This window comes from Pithys albifrons, chromosome 1 (genome assembly GCF_047495875.1).
Source record: "Pithys albifrons albifrons isolate INPA30051 chromosome 1, PitAlb_v1, whole genome shotgun sequence".
Lineage (NCBI taxonomy): Eukaryota > Metazoa > Chordata > Aves > Passeriformes > Thamnophilidae > Pithys > Pithys albifrons.
In genome coordinates, this window is record NC_092458.1 from 14,112,578 (window position 1) to 14,127,190 (window position 14,613).

At 37.2% G+C, this 14,613-nt stretch overlaps 1 protein-coding gene across 5 annotated transcripts in view; it reads right to left on the reverse strand.

Annotated features, from left to right (window-relative positions):
- STS (steroid sulfatase) overlaps positions 1-14,613 on the reverse strand; it is a 111,203-nt gene that overhangs the window by 90,729 nt on the left and 5,861 nt on the right. The window contains exons 1-2 of one of the 5 annotated variants that reach the window (XM_071565864.1): positions 10,488-10,590; positions 10,215-10,235 (exon numbers count right to left, since the gene is read on the reverse strand). The exons of 3 other annotated variants lie outside the window; for them this stretch is intronic. The gene's annotated coding sequence lies outside the window, so the exon portion shown is untranslated. Of the gene's footprint in view, positions 1-10,214; positions 10,236-10,487; positions 10,591-11,298; positions 11,329-14,613 lie in introns of those variants that run through there. One more of the 5 variants, XM_071565609.1, reaches the window with a different exon arrangement.

The following is a 14,613-nucleotide window of genomic DNA, read 5'->3' on the forward strand; positions in this document are numbered from 1 at the left end:
TCTTTTAGTGACTGGTCACACACAGATAAAACACTGGTAAGTATATTAGCTCTTTTTTTATTGGTTAAGGTACACTTTATAACCTGTTCGCCTCACTTTGGTGACAACAGCTCTGGTTTAGACTTCAGCTGGCAACATCTTGTCACTGCAGCAACAGATTGCTATCTGGTTTACCCCATGGGATGCAATCTACTTAATTTCTGACATGGAAATACATACACTAACTGTGAGACTAAAACACTACATGCATTCCTGTGAGGCAGGATCCATCTAACCACCCCTTCATCAAATAACTGATGAAGTTGTGTAACGCCTGCCACGTCGCAGACTTTTAACCTGCACTATAGATGTACCTTTCTCTCCTGAAAGGATAAACAGGATAAACAGGAGTGAATTGCTTCCCATGCATTGCAACAGAACAACTGAAACATTGACCCAACAGCACAGCAACAACCTGCTGCCAGATCTTATGTTACTACTCCACTGTTCAGACTGCAGAAATCTCAAAGGCCAATGGCAAACGGGGACATGGAAAAAGGGGACATATATGTTGCTGACATTATATATAGAGTTGCACAGATGCTCAGAGGACCCGCAGAAGGTAGCCTCATTTATTACCTCCATTTCTTATTTTGCAAATTAGCCAAAATAATGTTACAGAAAGTTGTCTCTGATGCAATATTGCTGGAAATTTCTCCACTCTGAAGATGCTGTAAACTCTCACACATTGAGATATTTGCCTTCACCTGATATCATGTCCCTGAAGTGAAATCAACAAGGAAATAGAAAAAATAATCCTAACTGTGATTTCTCTGGTGTGCTCTCCCTGCAGCAGATTTTCATATGTCTTGCAGGGATGTGCATGGAAAGCAAGAAAAATCAGATGGATGAAATTGAGTGGAACAGACAACAGCAAAGAAACTCAAAAGAGCAAAAAGGGATGACGTGAGAAGAATGAAGCTCTGAGAATGCTGAGGGCCGTCTGTGTCACAGCAGGGTTTGTACCGGTAAAAAGACAGGCATAAGCAGACCTAACATGAAGACGCCAAATCAGATGAAGCTTCCACTTAACCTAGTGTTTCCTCTCTGTCCACAGACAATTTAAATGCTTAAGGAAAGAATGCAAACAACTTGGAAAATTAATTATTTTACTAGCACACCCTTCTATCTTTGGCAGTCAGCATTAAAAGTATTTCGGACAGGAGAGCATTGTACTGAATATCTTTCCAGGGATCTTGTAACCTTCGTGGATTTGTTATAGTCTATTTTTAACCAATTAAATTTTGTTTTAGTTTGGGTTTTTATATTGAAATAATTAGATTTTTTTCTTTTTTTCTTTCTATTTTTTAATTTCCACAACACTCTTTAGATATTCCTGTAGTAGGCATCAGCTTTGAAGGCTTCTGTTCCACTTTTTTTTTGTTGTTTTTTTTTTTGTTTGGCGTGTAGGACACATATATGCAATTTTTAATCCTAAACCTCCCCTGACACAACTTCAGGTCATTCTCTTGGTTTTTGTCACTGGTCACCTCTTCTTCCCCTCATGAGGAAATTGTAACTGCAATGAGGTCTCCCCTCACTTTCCTCTTCTCCAGGCTGAACAGACCAAGTGCCCTCAGCCAATCCTCATAGAGCTTTCCCACAAAGCCCTTCACCATCTTCAGTGCCCTCCTTTGGACACTCTCCAGTAGCTTAATGTCTTTCTTATATTGCAGTGCCGAAAACTGCCCACAATACTCAAGGTGAGGCCACCTCAGTGCAGAGCAGAGTGGGACAATCCCCTCTCCCCTCCCAGCTGGCGATGCTTTGCCTGATGTCCTCTCAGGACTTAGCTGGCCCTCCTGGCTGCCAGGGCACTGCTGACTCATGTTCACCTTGCCATAAACCAGGACCCTCAGGTCCCTTTCCATGGTACTGTTCTCCAGCCTCTTGTTCCCTAGTCTATACACACAACCAGGGTTACTCCATTTCAGGTGCAGAATCTGGCACTTGCCCTTGTTCATATGACTGGTGATTGTCCAGTCCCGTAACTAGTCTAGGTCTCTCGCCAGGGCCTCTCTGCCTTTGAGGAAATCACAAGCTCCCTCCACTTTAGCATCACTGGCAAACTTATTTAGTATACTTTCAAGTCCTGCATTGTTTATGAAGATAGTGATGGAGCCCTGCAGAACCCCACTGGTGACTGGTCACTAGCTGATGTTACCCCATTAACCCTTTACCCCTGACCCATCAGCCAATTACTCATCCATTGCATGACACCTTTATCCAGCTGTATGCCAGGCAATCCTTATCTCGATTACTAGAGACACAGGCATCTCTTACAAGAATAATTATATGAAACTCTTTCAAACATCTCTTCCCAACTGAATCATCTCAGCATTTTTATTAAGTTTGATTAAGCAATTTATCTCTAAACTACTCTTTTAATGTAACAGAACCCTTTGAGAAAATGCTTAATATAGTTTACCCTTGAAGGTATAGTATTTTCTGATGAAATAAGCAACATTTAAAGATATTGACCTCATTAAAAAATGCTGTGCTATCCTTAAGCAGAATGAAAAAAAAAAAAGTACCTTACTTAATTGAATGCTAGATCTCCAAAAATCAAAAATTTCTGTAAGACTCGTAACAATCACCCTAAACAGACTAAAGACAACCCTTCCCCCCAAAAGATTTTGCAAAGAGAAAATTCCTCAGCTTAATAAGAACAACAACAAAAAAGTAAGTTTTCAAATTTAAGAAATGGTAAAGTAATACCATATACTATTAATAATTTTCTGTTATCAGCTTAAGATTTGCTCAAATCTCTCAATTAATTTCTCTCGTACAAGTCAGTGCTATCTGTTGCATTTTTGATGTCATATAACTTCTTTTTGGAAATTTTCAATTAGATTTCAGAATGTATCTTTAGGTAACTATGTACATAAATGAAAATCTGTATTTAATTTATCAAAAGTTGTCTCATTGTAAGACAGAAATTTCACTTAACATAAGCTGGGACAAACATCAGAACAAATAATCATGTTTCTTGTTCAAGCATGATTAATTACTGAGTCTGAAGCAAATAGAAATGAAATCATGGAGCTTCTATCAGACCTAAGTTCAGTTTACGTATCTTTTTAAAATGGTCTCTCAAGAATTTTATAGCTTCATCTCAAATAAATTAGAGAACTTATTGGCAATATTAATAAACATTATTTCTGGTAGCAAATTATAACCTGAATAGAGTAAAATATAATATTTTGTGATATAATGTCATTATTTTATTTTTAATAAAACCCCTAGGGCAGTTAAATGCCACCCTGACACCTGATCCTGTCAGACCTTGGAAGGCAAGCAGGGTCAGCCCTGGTTAGTACTTGGATGGGAGACCTTCTGGCAATACTGGGGGCTGTAGGTTCTAGTCCTGAGGACTTCACTGTCACTGTCCAAGCTCACTCAGCCGTGGCAGATGAACCTTAGGATTGAAATGGTGGGGCCAGTTCCGTGCACGCTGTGCCTCACCTAAAAAGTTCACTGTGCAGGCTCAAAGGACACACCCACGTGGGTAGAGCCCTTCCCAAATCTTCCTTTGTGAAGCCTGGCCATGATGATGATGAATAAAAGCCCCGTATAATTATATATACATATTAGAGAATATGCTCTTTTCCCTGGTTACTATTTCACAACATTCCTTCTGTTAGCCAAAGGCTCATTAAAAATTCATTTTGATTACGGGATCTGCTCAGCAATGTAATAAGAGATCCTCAAGCTAACACAGTCAGCCTATTTGCCAGTCATGCACCACTCTGTGAAAGAAAAATCTTTTAAAAAAAAAAAAAAGCCCATCATGAGTAACTAACTAGTGACTGTGTCATGTCGCTTCAGTCAGATGTTTGAGCATGTATGAGCGATGCAAGTCTGCTCTGTCTTTATAGGTCACCATTTCACAAGGATTTTAGGTCTGTATCTCTCTGCATACATTTCGTGTTTAGATTAAATGATATGATAAATCACCATTTCATGTTGATGTGCTGAAAGATCAGAGATGAGAAAGTTTTGCTTCTCAAATCCATATCAGCTTCCGTAAATATTACATGATGCTTACTGACATGTAAAGTTGTTGATATACGATATTATGAAGTATCTGTTTTTATGTGTATGCCTGTTAGAATAAGAACTTTATAATGCTGCATTAATCAATGCAATATGATGCTTTCATACTTTGAGGGCTTAGCTAAACTCATCTATGATATCTACCTTACTTAATAGTTGTGAAAGATGCTGAGTCAGGGGTTTTTAATACATACAGTTGATGTGCAAAATTACTATTTTTGACACTTTTTCAAGAGTGTCAGATGGACATGAAGAAGAATTTATGTGCCTACAATTTTGTACTTCTGTGTTTATGATATGCAAGCAGATAAAGACTGTCTTACACACGGAATTAACAGAAGATTTTGGTTATGTCCATTTGAATTGCAGCAACTACAGCTTCATCTCATTGACTGGTTACAGACTCTTTACCCTCACCTAACTACAGCCAAACCAGTCTCTTTTGAGTTTCCATTCAAAGTAGTATTTCAAAAAATGTTTTAAAATGAAGAAAGTCTACACATAATATTGGACTAAGACACTAAACTCCACCGATATGCTGCTGTCACAGGGATAGTGCACTTATCTGAAGGTTGGTATCTAAGTCCTGTTCTAAGTCTTTGGAGGGACAGTAACACAAATAACCAACTGCTTAACATTGAATTTTGTTTTCCTTCAATTTGAAAGCAGTTTCGAAACCATATTCACTGAAATGGTAGTCTTCAAATGCCTGTCAGGGAAAACATGAAACCTAATGCAAAAATCAACTCAACCCTCACTAAAACCTGCCTCTCTCCTGAGTTAGTCACTAGCTTCCTCTGGAGTCTGTCAAGATCAAAGCTTTGGATTTTATAATATCATATTCTTCTACCTACAATCACTTTTCCTAGTTGGAGTGGTTTACCAGAGGAAATTGCAGGGAAATGGCCAGTTAATTTTTCTTTGATACATAAAGCTAGGAGGTAATACATCAATAAAATGACCCAGTATGTTATGCTATTTCCAAAAGGATATTTTATTTAAAGAAAAGAGAAATGGCATTCAAATTAATTTGTTCTCAAAAGGTGGAACTATTATTTTTACACTAGTTCTATTGTTATTTATACTTGTAACACTTAAGGGCTCTCAATACAGCTGATTGTATCAGATAGAAAAATTAAGAATAGGCTACATTCAGCCAATATTGATTTTACTCATGTAGAAGTTAAGTGCCTAGCTGGCCAAACAGGCACACACTATGCAAACCAATCCACATGAATGTATTCATCTTTAAGCTAGGCATTTAGTTTGAGCTAATCACTCAGGGTTCCTCTCTAATTAATAGGAGAAGACAGACACCTTTGAAAGATGATTCATTTCTTCTTAAGACTGGTATGATGGAATTCATGAAGTAATGCTCATGACCTTTTCCCACAGACTAGAAAGCCTAACCACCTAGTTCAGACTAGATATATACAAAAGGAATAAAGTCATATGAAATAAATCCGACCTTGATGGTGGGTTGCCTGCATGTACTCAGCATAAAATATTAAAAAAAAGCCTTTATGTAATAAACAAACATGACATTTTCCAATTAGTATTATGTGCTCTACCAACCTTACTGGTGTAACAGCTTTCTACTCTGAATATTACCCTGAAATCTAAGAACTAGGGACAATTCTTCATGTGTTTTAGTTGCAAAATTTTCCTCCAGGGGATGTATCCAAGTATTCCTTTCCAGACTATATAGCAATTTGATGAATATTCCATCTTAAATATTTTATTATTTCATTACTCTAAAACAAAAGAGATAAGAGTGATTAAATCCAACAGCAAGGATTATTTTATAGGAATATTCGTAATTCTGATTGAAGTCAGCTATAGCCAACATGTTTTTAGGTTACAATCACAAGTCTGATCAGACAGATAAACTTTATCTCTGACATTGTTCTGGCAGACTAGAAATTACAATTCCTTCTGTTACTCAAGTCAAATGGTATTTCAAGGAAGCTCTTGTCAGAGGGGACCAGCCAGCAGAAGATATCAGCCTGACTGTGGTTCACAGTCTACTTCCCGCCTACTCTTGTTTATGGGCTGCCCACACAAGGAACCAAAACAGCCTGTGACTGGCTAGTCATTGCTAGACCCTGTTACTTTATTTCATGAAGTTCCTGTCACAGAAGTAAAACCACTTCAGTTCCTGACACATGGCAAGAAAATGTCTGTTAATGTGCCTGGGCACTGTTCAGCAATTCACATGGATAGTTAATATTTTGATCATGTCACTACTTACATGCATAAGCACCGCACGTGTTCTCCTGACTCATTTGTGAGAAGAGATCAGGGGATGCTCTGTGCTAGCACAGTTTCAGGCAGCTTTACAATGGACTCACTGCAGGGCACAGATGAGCCCATCGGCGAAGGTGGGGGCACTCTGGGCAAACATATTTCAGAAAAGGCAAAAAGTATTTGGACAAGGAACACAGGGAAAATGGCTGTGGGGAGCATAGAGAGAGGAGGAGGAAGAAGGAATAAAAAGGTCAGAGCAGTAGAAGGTGATCCACATTAGATCAGATACGTGCCCAAAGGAACTGTGGCCCATGGAGCAACAAGGAGTGACAGAAGGAAACAGCTAAACACCAACTTCATCCTTACATGCCAACCAGTCCCTCCCTGAAGGGACTGTACACAACCTGCAGCAGCAACACAGCAGGAGGAGATGTCTGGAGTGAAGGTGTGGAGACTAGGAAGATGAAAGAGAGGAATCTGAAGTTGAGCCTGGGAAAGTGGAAGTAAATGTGTTTTTTCCTGCAAGATTAAACGTTTGTTCTTTTTTTGTTGTTGTTTCCCAGTACTACAACCAATTAAATATTTATGCTACTTAGCAATAAATGAAGTTAAATTCTCCAAGTGTTTTTGCCCATGGCAATGATTTTTCTGTCTTTATTTCAACCCATGAGTTTTCTCACTCCCGTTCCTATTTTCTTCCCCATCTCCTTGGGGAAGGAAGGAAGGGAGGAAGGGAATGAGTAGCTGTGTGAGTGCTTGGCTGCTAAACAGGGCCAACCCACCACATTTAAAATGAAATAGGATAAATGGATCCAATGGGAAATTTCATTGATTACCTGTAGCCAAAAGTTTCTTTGCTGTCATCCAATCCATCTATATTCTAGAAGTAAACTTTTTCCCAGGGGGAGAAATGGCAAAGCTTTTTAAGTAAAACAAAAAAATTCAATTTGAGACCAACTGACTCACCATGTTGCTACTGTAAGCAGGAGGCTCACAAGACATAAACAAACACCTTCTCCTTCCTCTTAATTTGCATGGGTAAGAGATATTAAAAATAAACAAGTGTAGTGGCTTATTCAAGACCAAGCTCCTTCTTTACAGTTTCCAAAACTGGAAAATCTGGTTTATGTTACTTTTGTTCTACAACTAATACCAAGGGAATGTTGTGTCCTCATTCTGAAAATAGTCATGAATGTGTCTCACAACAAATTATTTGGAATTTTTTTTGACAAAAATCTTTCTAGCAGAAAAAAAAAAAGAATTTTGAACGAAATTGTACTCCTTTACTTTTACACCTTAAAAGTAGCCTGTTTAGCATTTACAAGGTGAATCCAAATCACTTTTTTTGTTCTTTTGGACTGAGCAATATTTTTTGTATTCTTTTGAACAGAGTTAAAAGATTAACCCCAACCTACCCAATTTTTAGGACCTAATGCAAAATTAAAACAAAGAGAATAAAATTACCCATGGATAATTTTAATTTTTCCCCAATTAAAATGGTGAAAAAAGAGCTTCAGAAATGCAGGGTAGGGAGGGAAGTAGGATGGCAAGTTATTTTCTATCAAGCTTTAATGAAGAGATACTCCACTAGCACTATTCAATAAAAAAGTACAAAACAGCTTAAAAATAAAATACAATTATTTCAAAACGGACTTTAAAAAAATATGTAAGGATCATGAAGTTAGGAAGTCTTGCAAACCAGGAAAAATATTGACCTTAGAAAGAACACTTGTTAAATTAGGAAAAGAAGGACTCTGACCTGCATAGTAGCTACACAGCTGTCTGGTTGCATACTCCACAGACCAGTCTGTTAAAAAAATGTGCCAGTGAAAGGCAAAGAATATTTACAAAGTAAGACTTATTTATTAAACAATGTTTTATCCCAATTCCAAGGATTTGATAATATATTAATTTCAATAATCATACAAAGAAATAACTGTCTCTCCCATCAAGAAAAAGAAATTGTGAATATACTTAGCTTGGCAAAATATTTGAGAGACAGAATTTAAACATCATAGAATTAGGCAACAATTAAAATGAAAGTCTTAAAATTAAGGATATCAGAAACAGCCAATCATTCTAAAACAAAAAATATCTGCCTACAATACAAGAAGAGGCTTCAGAAAATAAAAAAAATATCCTGAACAAACAGTGTAGAAATGCATATATTGTATTATAGCAATATAGTAAAACAGTAATTTAAGCCAGAGGTGTCCAGGTTTCTTCTACTCTGCGTAAGTAAAAACACTCTTCTCCTTCCCTCTTTCATTCCCTACTCTTTCTCTAGTTCTTTCTTCCTCGTTTTCATAGGAACTCCATGAAACTTGCAAATTCTTGCTGTTAGAACACCATTCCTTTGCACATAGGAGTTGAGGCAAAACCCCAACATGTCAAAATGAAAATTAGCATTAGCTCAAAACTATAGCAATTCACTTCATTTTCACCTTATTTTGTATGACATTTTAAGATCATAAATAAATATTAAAAGTATTCAGAAAAGATATTTTTCCATTTTCTTGTGTAACACCTTTTCTTGTGGTACACCAGCATTAGCTTCCATTTTATATTTGAAAGTTTCTCAATAATAGCTCCAGGGGTCTCATTATCTTGTGGCCTGGACTGGAGCACACTGCAGGCATTTCTGAAGCAAATAACATGCTTTTTCAATCGTATCAGAATGTTTTTTTAAGTAAGTTTTTAATACAGGACATTTTTCCTTGCTTTGTACCTTTAGGAATAAGACAAACTTACGTTTTTAAAGGATAGATTCTGTTCATCAGTGAGAAAGAACATATCAATTTCTTTGTCCAAAATACATTTTTTCAGGAGTAATACTTTATTGTTATTGTTAGACAACTGCTATACTAGACAACATACCCAGTTGTCTGTTAGAATTGTACAAACTAAAGATGTGATGCTAAGACAAAGTTTTGTAAATGACTAATCCATTTCAATAGCTTCTAATTTTCTTCATCATCATTGTCAATTCTGTCAGTAGTGCAGATTGTAATCAACAAGCAAAAGGTAGGAAAGAAATAAGAAAAAATAGCCTTCTAGCTTACTGGTTTGACTCCTAATTAAATAAATTTTGTAGCACTAGGGGTTCCTGCAGAAGGCATGTTTGCATACAACACAATGCAAACCACTGTGGCTAGTAATATCAGAGGAAAACACATCTGTCTGAGCTCTGTACCCTAAGATTTCCTTACCAATTCTTTAGCATGGTAGAAAAAAAGATGAGGCCATTTTTACACCAAATTTAAAACTTATGTTCAGGATGCAAAAAATCCCCAATCCCTATCATTGCATACCTGAAGCAGTTCAAACCTGTGTGTTCACAGTCCAGAGCGCGATAGTCACAATTCTTGTTAAGCACTTCTTAAAAAGTCATCTCAAATGTCCTGTCTTCCTCCTCTCATTCTCAACTAAACTTCTCAACTCAACTAATTTTCATTCACTTATTTAATCTCCAAACTTCTACTCATACAACCAACAAGCCATCACACAAACTCTCTTCAATTCTAATCTTCCTAAACCATGCCCTATCCCATTTCAAATCCCTTCTCAAGGATCCCATGTTAATGTGCCACTGAACTGAACTCAGGCTGAATACCTTCTGGATGCAGTGGCTCGACTCCTCCAGTTCTGCTTGCCCAGGTACTGCTATTCACACTGCCACTCCAACATTAATCACTGCTCTGGATGCTGCTGCGTCTCGCTGCTTGTCTCCTCCATGACTTCCCTCCCCACAACACAGGCTCTTCCACCTGCCAGCAGTACACACTGCTCCCTATTGACGACTCTGGCTCTCTCCCTGTTAAAGCAGACTCAGCTGCTGGTCTGACAGGGCTACAATACAGGTCTGCACTTACCAAAATCCACCTACAGAGCACCTAAGGGCAGAAGCAAAATACATGTTTGTGAGAAAACAGGATGTATGGGATCCATATTATTAACAAGCCATTACAAAACTGCATAGCAAGCAATATACGTGGTCAGCTTTGGTTCAAACACTCATTTGGGTTAAATAGTCTTTTCATCTTTCATCTTCCTTCTTCTTGTCTCAGCATGGTTGCCCAAATGCAGTTTTGCTGTTTAAGCCTGGCAGATACAACCCATCCAGGAGTGATAAATTTTTTCCTTACCTTTCCTCTGTCTCTATTATTCCTTGCCATCCTCCTCTACCTCGGTGTTTCCTCTTACAGATACTGTCCCCTAAGTAGATGTGTTTGTCCCCAGTTTGCAGGTTGGATTGTGTATGATGTTACAAAGGAAAATATTAGATTTAATATCACTTTAAAAGTTACAGTTAAATCTGGTAGCCTATCACATTTAAATTGAAAGGATTTTGTCAGATTACATACACAGCACACAAACTGGAGTCACTTCAAAACTACGAACTTACTTCAGAACCCAAGCTCCTCCAAAAGTTTTTAACAATTCATTTCCATTTGATTCTTGAAGCAGACTCCATAATCAAAATTACATATACTCTTAACATTACTTATTAAACAACTAGAGTTTAAGTGCTAAGAAAAAAACACTGTTGCACAGCTGAAAAATCTTCTAGTCCATAAACACCCTGCTTTCTTTTCTGTTCAAAATGCTTTCACAATTCAAGTAATGCTTTTGATTTTCTTAACCTGTTGTAGGCAGGCAATGTTCTTCATTGCAATACCTAATAGCAAAGTACATTTTGTTACAAAATAATTTGCCATTGTAGCAGATAGCATCTCATAGAGGAGATGGTGTTAGCACCCTTTTTTTCTTTCTTATAAAAGATACATTGCATAAGGTTAATGAGGAAAACACTGAATATTATTATTTCAAGATTGCTAATTTCCTGCCATGAAGATTTTAATTTGAGCTGTGAAAGGATATGAAATAAACATTACTCCAGTGTCTACAGTTAAACTAACCATAAATGACAGACTTCAGGCAGAAGGGACATTTTACCTTGCAGCACGGAATTGTTTCAGTTTCTGATTCTAGTTTTCAAACAAGATGGCTGAGCACTTATTATCAGTAAATGGGTACAAAGTCCTGTCACGTGAACTGAAACAGAAGTGGTGGAGGGGAAGAAGGACAACACTGAAAAAGGAAACTTACTATACCACACCTACACAATTTCTTCATGCTTTACTTCAATAGTAGGAAAAAATCTCAACATGTTTTCATCATGCTTATACACATATGCCTAACCAAGATGCTTTTTTTAGTTTGTTACTGATTCTGCCATTTTTCAACTTTAGTGACTTTGCATGGTATTTTTGGAAAACAAAGGCAGTGCCAGAATCTCAGGTAAATTTCTGCCTTCTGTACACATGGAAAGAGTTCCCGCTGAATACCTACTTAGCAACTTTGGAAAAATAGCACTGAAACACCTCTTAAAGTATAATCAGATTAGTGTTTTCAAACTTTTCCATCAGAGGTACAGAAATATTTAAAGATTGTTTTTATAAATACCATACACTACAGCCCATCCTGGTTTGTTCACTATGCATTGTCTTAGAAAATGCATGTGCTCCCAGAAAATGACTGCTCCCAGGAAGTCCCGGGACCCTCACACAAAAAAATCATTCATCAAACTTCAAAAATTGCTAGCTAGTTTATATATTATAGCAATTGTCTTCCTCACCCCAATTTATGTATTTTTCACATGGAAATTTGATCAGGAAGAGAAAGATGGATATTGAAAGACATGTGAAAATCAATATTGATGAAACTGAACAGAATCCAAGCCTTATATTCTAAACCTGAGATTTTACTTTTCTTTCAGGCAAAACACAGAAGCTCACAATGACTGGGAGAAATAAAATTGAACCAAGGTTTTTGAACAGCTGCATTTTAAAATGCAAAATTTAAATTACATTTTTCTGTGGTTCAGGAAATCAGTACAGCTTGTCCTGAGCTTTCTCCTGCACTTTTCCTCTGTCTATTTAAAAAACAGCATTGCACTGTAAGAACTATGAAAGAATTTGAATTTACCAAGTTTTCTCTGTCTCAAATACATACAGGAAATGCTAGCCCAACCTTTGAAAAACTGAATTACTGTCTTGCAGTTACTGAAAGCATTAAAAAATGAGTATGAAGACCATTTTTAAAAAGTCTTGTCAATCTTCTTAAAGTAAATAATAACTTAGTTTTTAATCCCTTTGATTAATGATATTTTTAGATTACTCATACTTTAGAAAGTACTAAGAAAGAAACCCTTTACATGGACATAAGCAGTACAAGAAGTACAATGGATGAGAAGCAACATCCACTGGCAAAAAAAATTTCTGATGTACATACACTGCAACTCCTTAATGTGTAACAATAACTATTTACTTACAATAAATTTTATTAAAATCAACTGTTGTTAAGTAGCATTAATTCAAGACCTTGTGATTATGTGAATTAGAAGAAAGTAATGATAACACAAGGATATATATGACAAAATAAAGATGGATTAATAGCAGACTTGTCTGTGCTAATTAACATGACAATTCAAGGCATTTGATATGGAAAACTACAATGCAATGTAAAAAGTTCAATTCATTCTAACCAGAACAGTATGCAAAAAATTACAATGTGTTAATGAGTGAGAAAATAAACACCCTCCCCCTTTCCTGTCCAAATATGAGCATTGAATGAAGACTCAATGGAGGGGTTTTCTTTGTTTAGGCTTCCTTTCCGTGTTTGATTAGAAATCACTGAAGGGTGCTTAAAGTGACAATTACTTAATGATTTCAAAGCTTAAGTAGGGCTGAAAACTGAAATGGTAGCAGGAAGGCTGCATTTAGCTATGGCAAACAGGGAACTGTGTTCTGCAGTAATGTATTCTCCAACAATCTGTGTTACTTAATGGATTATAATCTCCATTTGGAGCAATAGGTGTTTTAGTGGTTTTGGTTTCTTTTTTCCACAGGGATACCCAGTTTTGCGTTTTTTCTTAATTTGTTAGAAACATTGTTTTTTAAGATACTTTGGCCTTCTGACCACCAAGCAGAAGACTGTACTTACCAATTTATATATGACAGCACTGGGACTTAACTGCTTCCTTCTAGGTATCTCTAATATCTAAGCTTATGTGCATTTACAAGTGGTGTTTCTTGTTTTATGAAAACAAGCGTCTGTTACTGATCTTCTGCTAAGAATATTTCCCTTGAAAGTATAAAATAAGAAATAAAGCAACATTATTTTCTAATCTATTTTGTTACAGTACACTGAACCTAATTCTTCAAGAGATAAGAACATAAACTGAATTTAAAGTAAGTGGACAATCTAATGAAGGGACTATTTCCTCATCCAATAATTAGTCAGTGCCCTATATGCTAGTGGTCACAAAAACGTATAAACCTATCTGCCTTTGGATGTCCACACCAGCATATTCTGGAGCGTAGCACCAGTGTGTGTTTGCCTGTCAGTGTATGTAAGGAGGGCAGGGTGGCAGCTTTGGGGGGAAGATAAAAATGGAGTTATGACTTGGTTGGGAGGTACACTAACTCCTGCAGCCAAGGAAAAGTCCCAACTCCCATAGTCAGGCACTGCCTATATGGCTGATACAACTCTGCTGCCAGGGGAAGTAAAGAAGCCTCTGGCTAATTCTGCTTGGCACTGCCCCCTCTACTTTGCCCACCATTTCTGCCCAGCAGAGTTGCTACTTCGTTATGTACCAGCATGGTGTTATGCCTTCTCTGTCTGGATAGATCTAGAAGCTCAGACCACTGGAAACACTGCAAAAAAAAAAAAACGAAAAAAACCCAAAACAGTGGCACTATGCAATAGCTGCCCTGCAACTGCCCCCCTGCAGTACCTAGACTGCTCCCCTGATCATGTAGACAATTATGGGCTGTGTGTCCAAGAGTTCCTTTATCTTTACTCAACTCTCCTAGGTAGACAAACTTTTAAGGGCACAGAGTCACAAAGCAGGCTGAATGTCTGAGCTCTGGAGATTCAACTCTACAGCTTGATGCATGCTGAGTAGGGAATACACATATAAACCCTGACTCTGGAGCAGCATTACAGATCAGTGGCTTAGAGACCTTGTGACCCTGGGAATCACAATTCCCTCTCTTTCTTTACCATCTGAAGATCTAATTACTGCACCCTTTGAAAAGGTTGAGCTTAGGAATACAAGACTGAAAAGGATCACTGGAAGGGTGACTGCATTTAGTTTCACCTCGACTTGCTCAGGAAGGTTCACAGAATGTTCATTCTGCATGACAGTATAAATACAAAACTTTTCCTATAATCTGCAACAATCAAACTGTAATAAAATGAAAATAA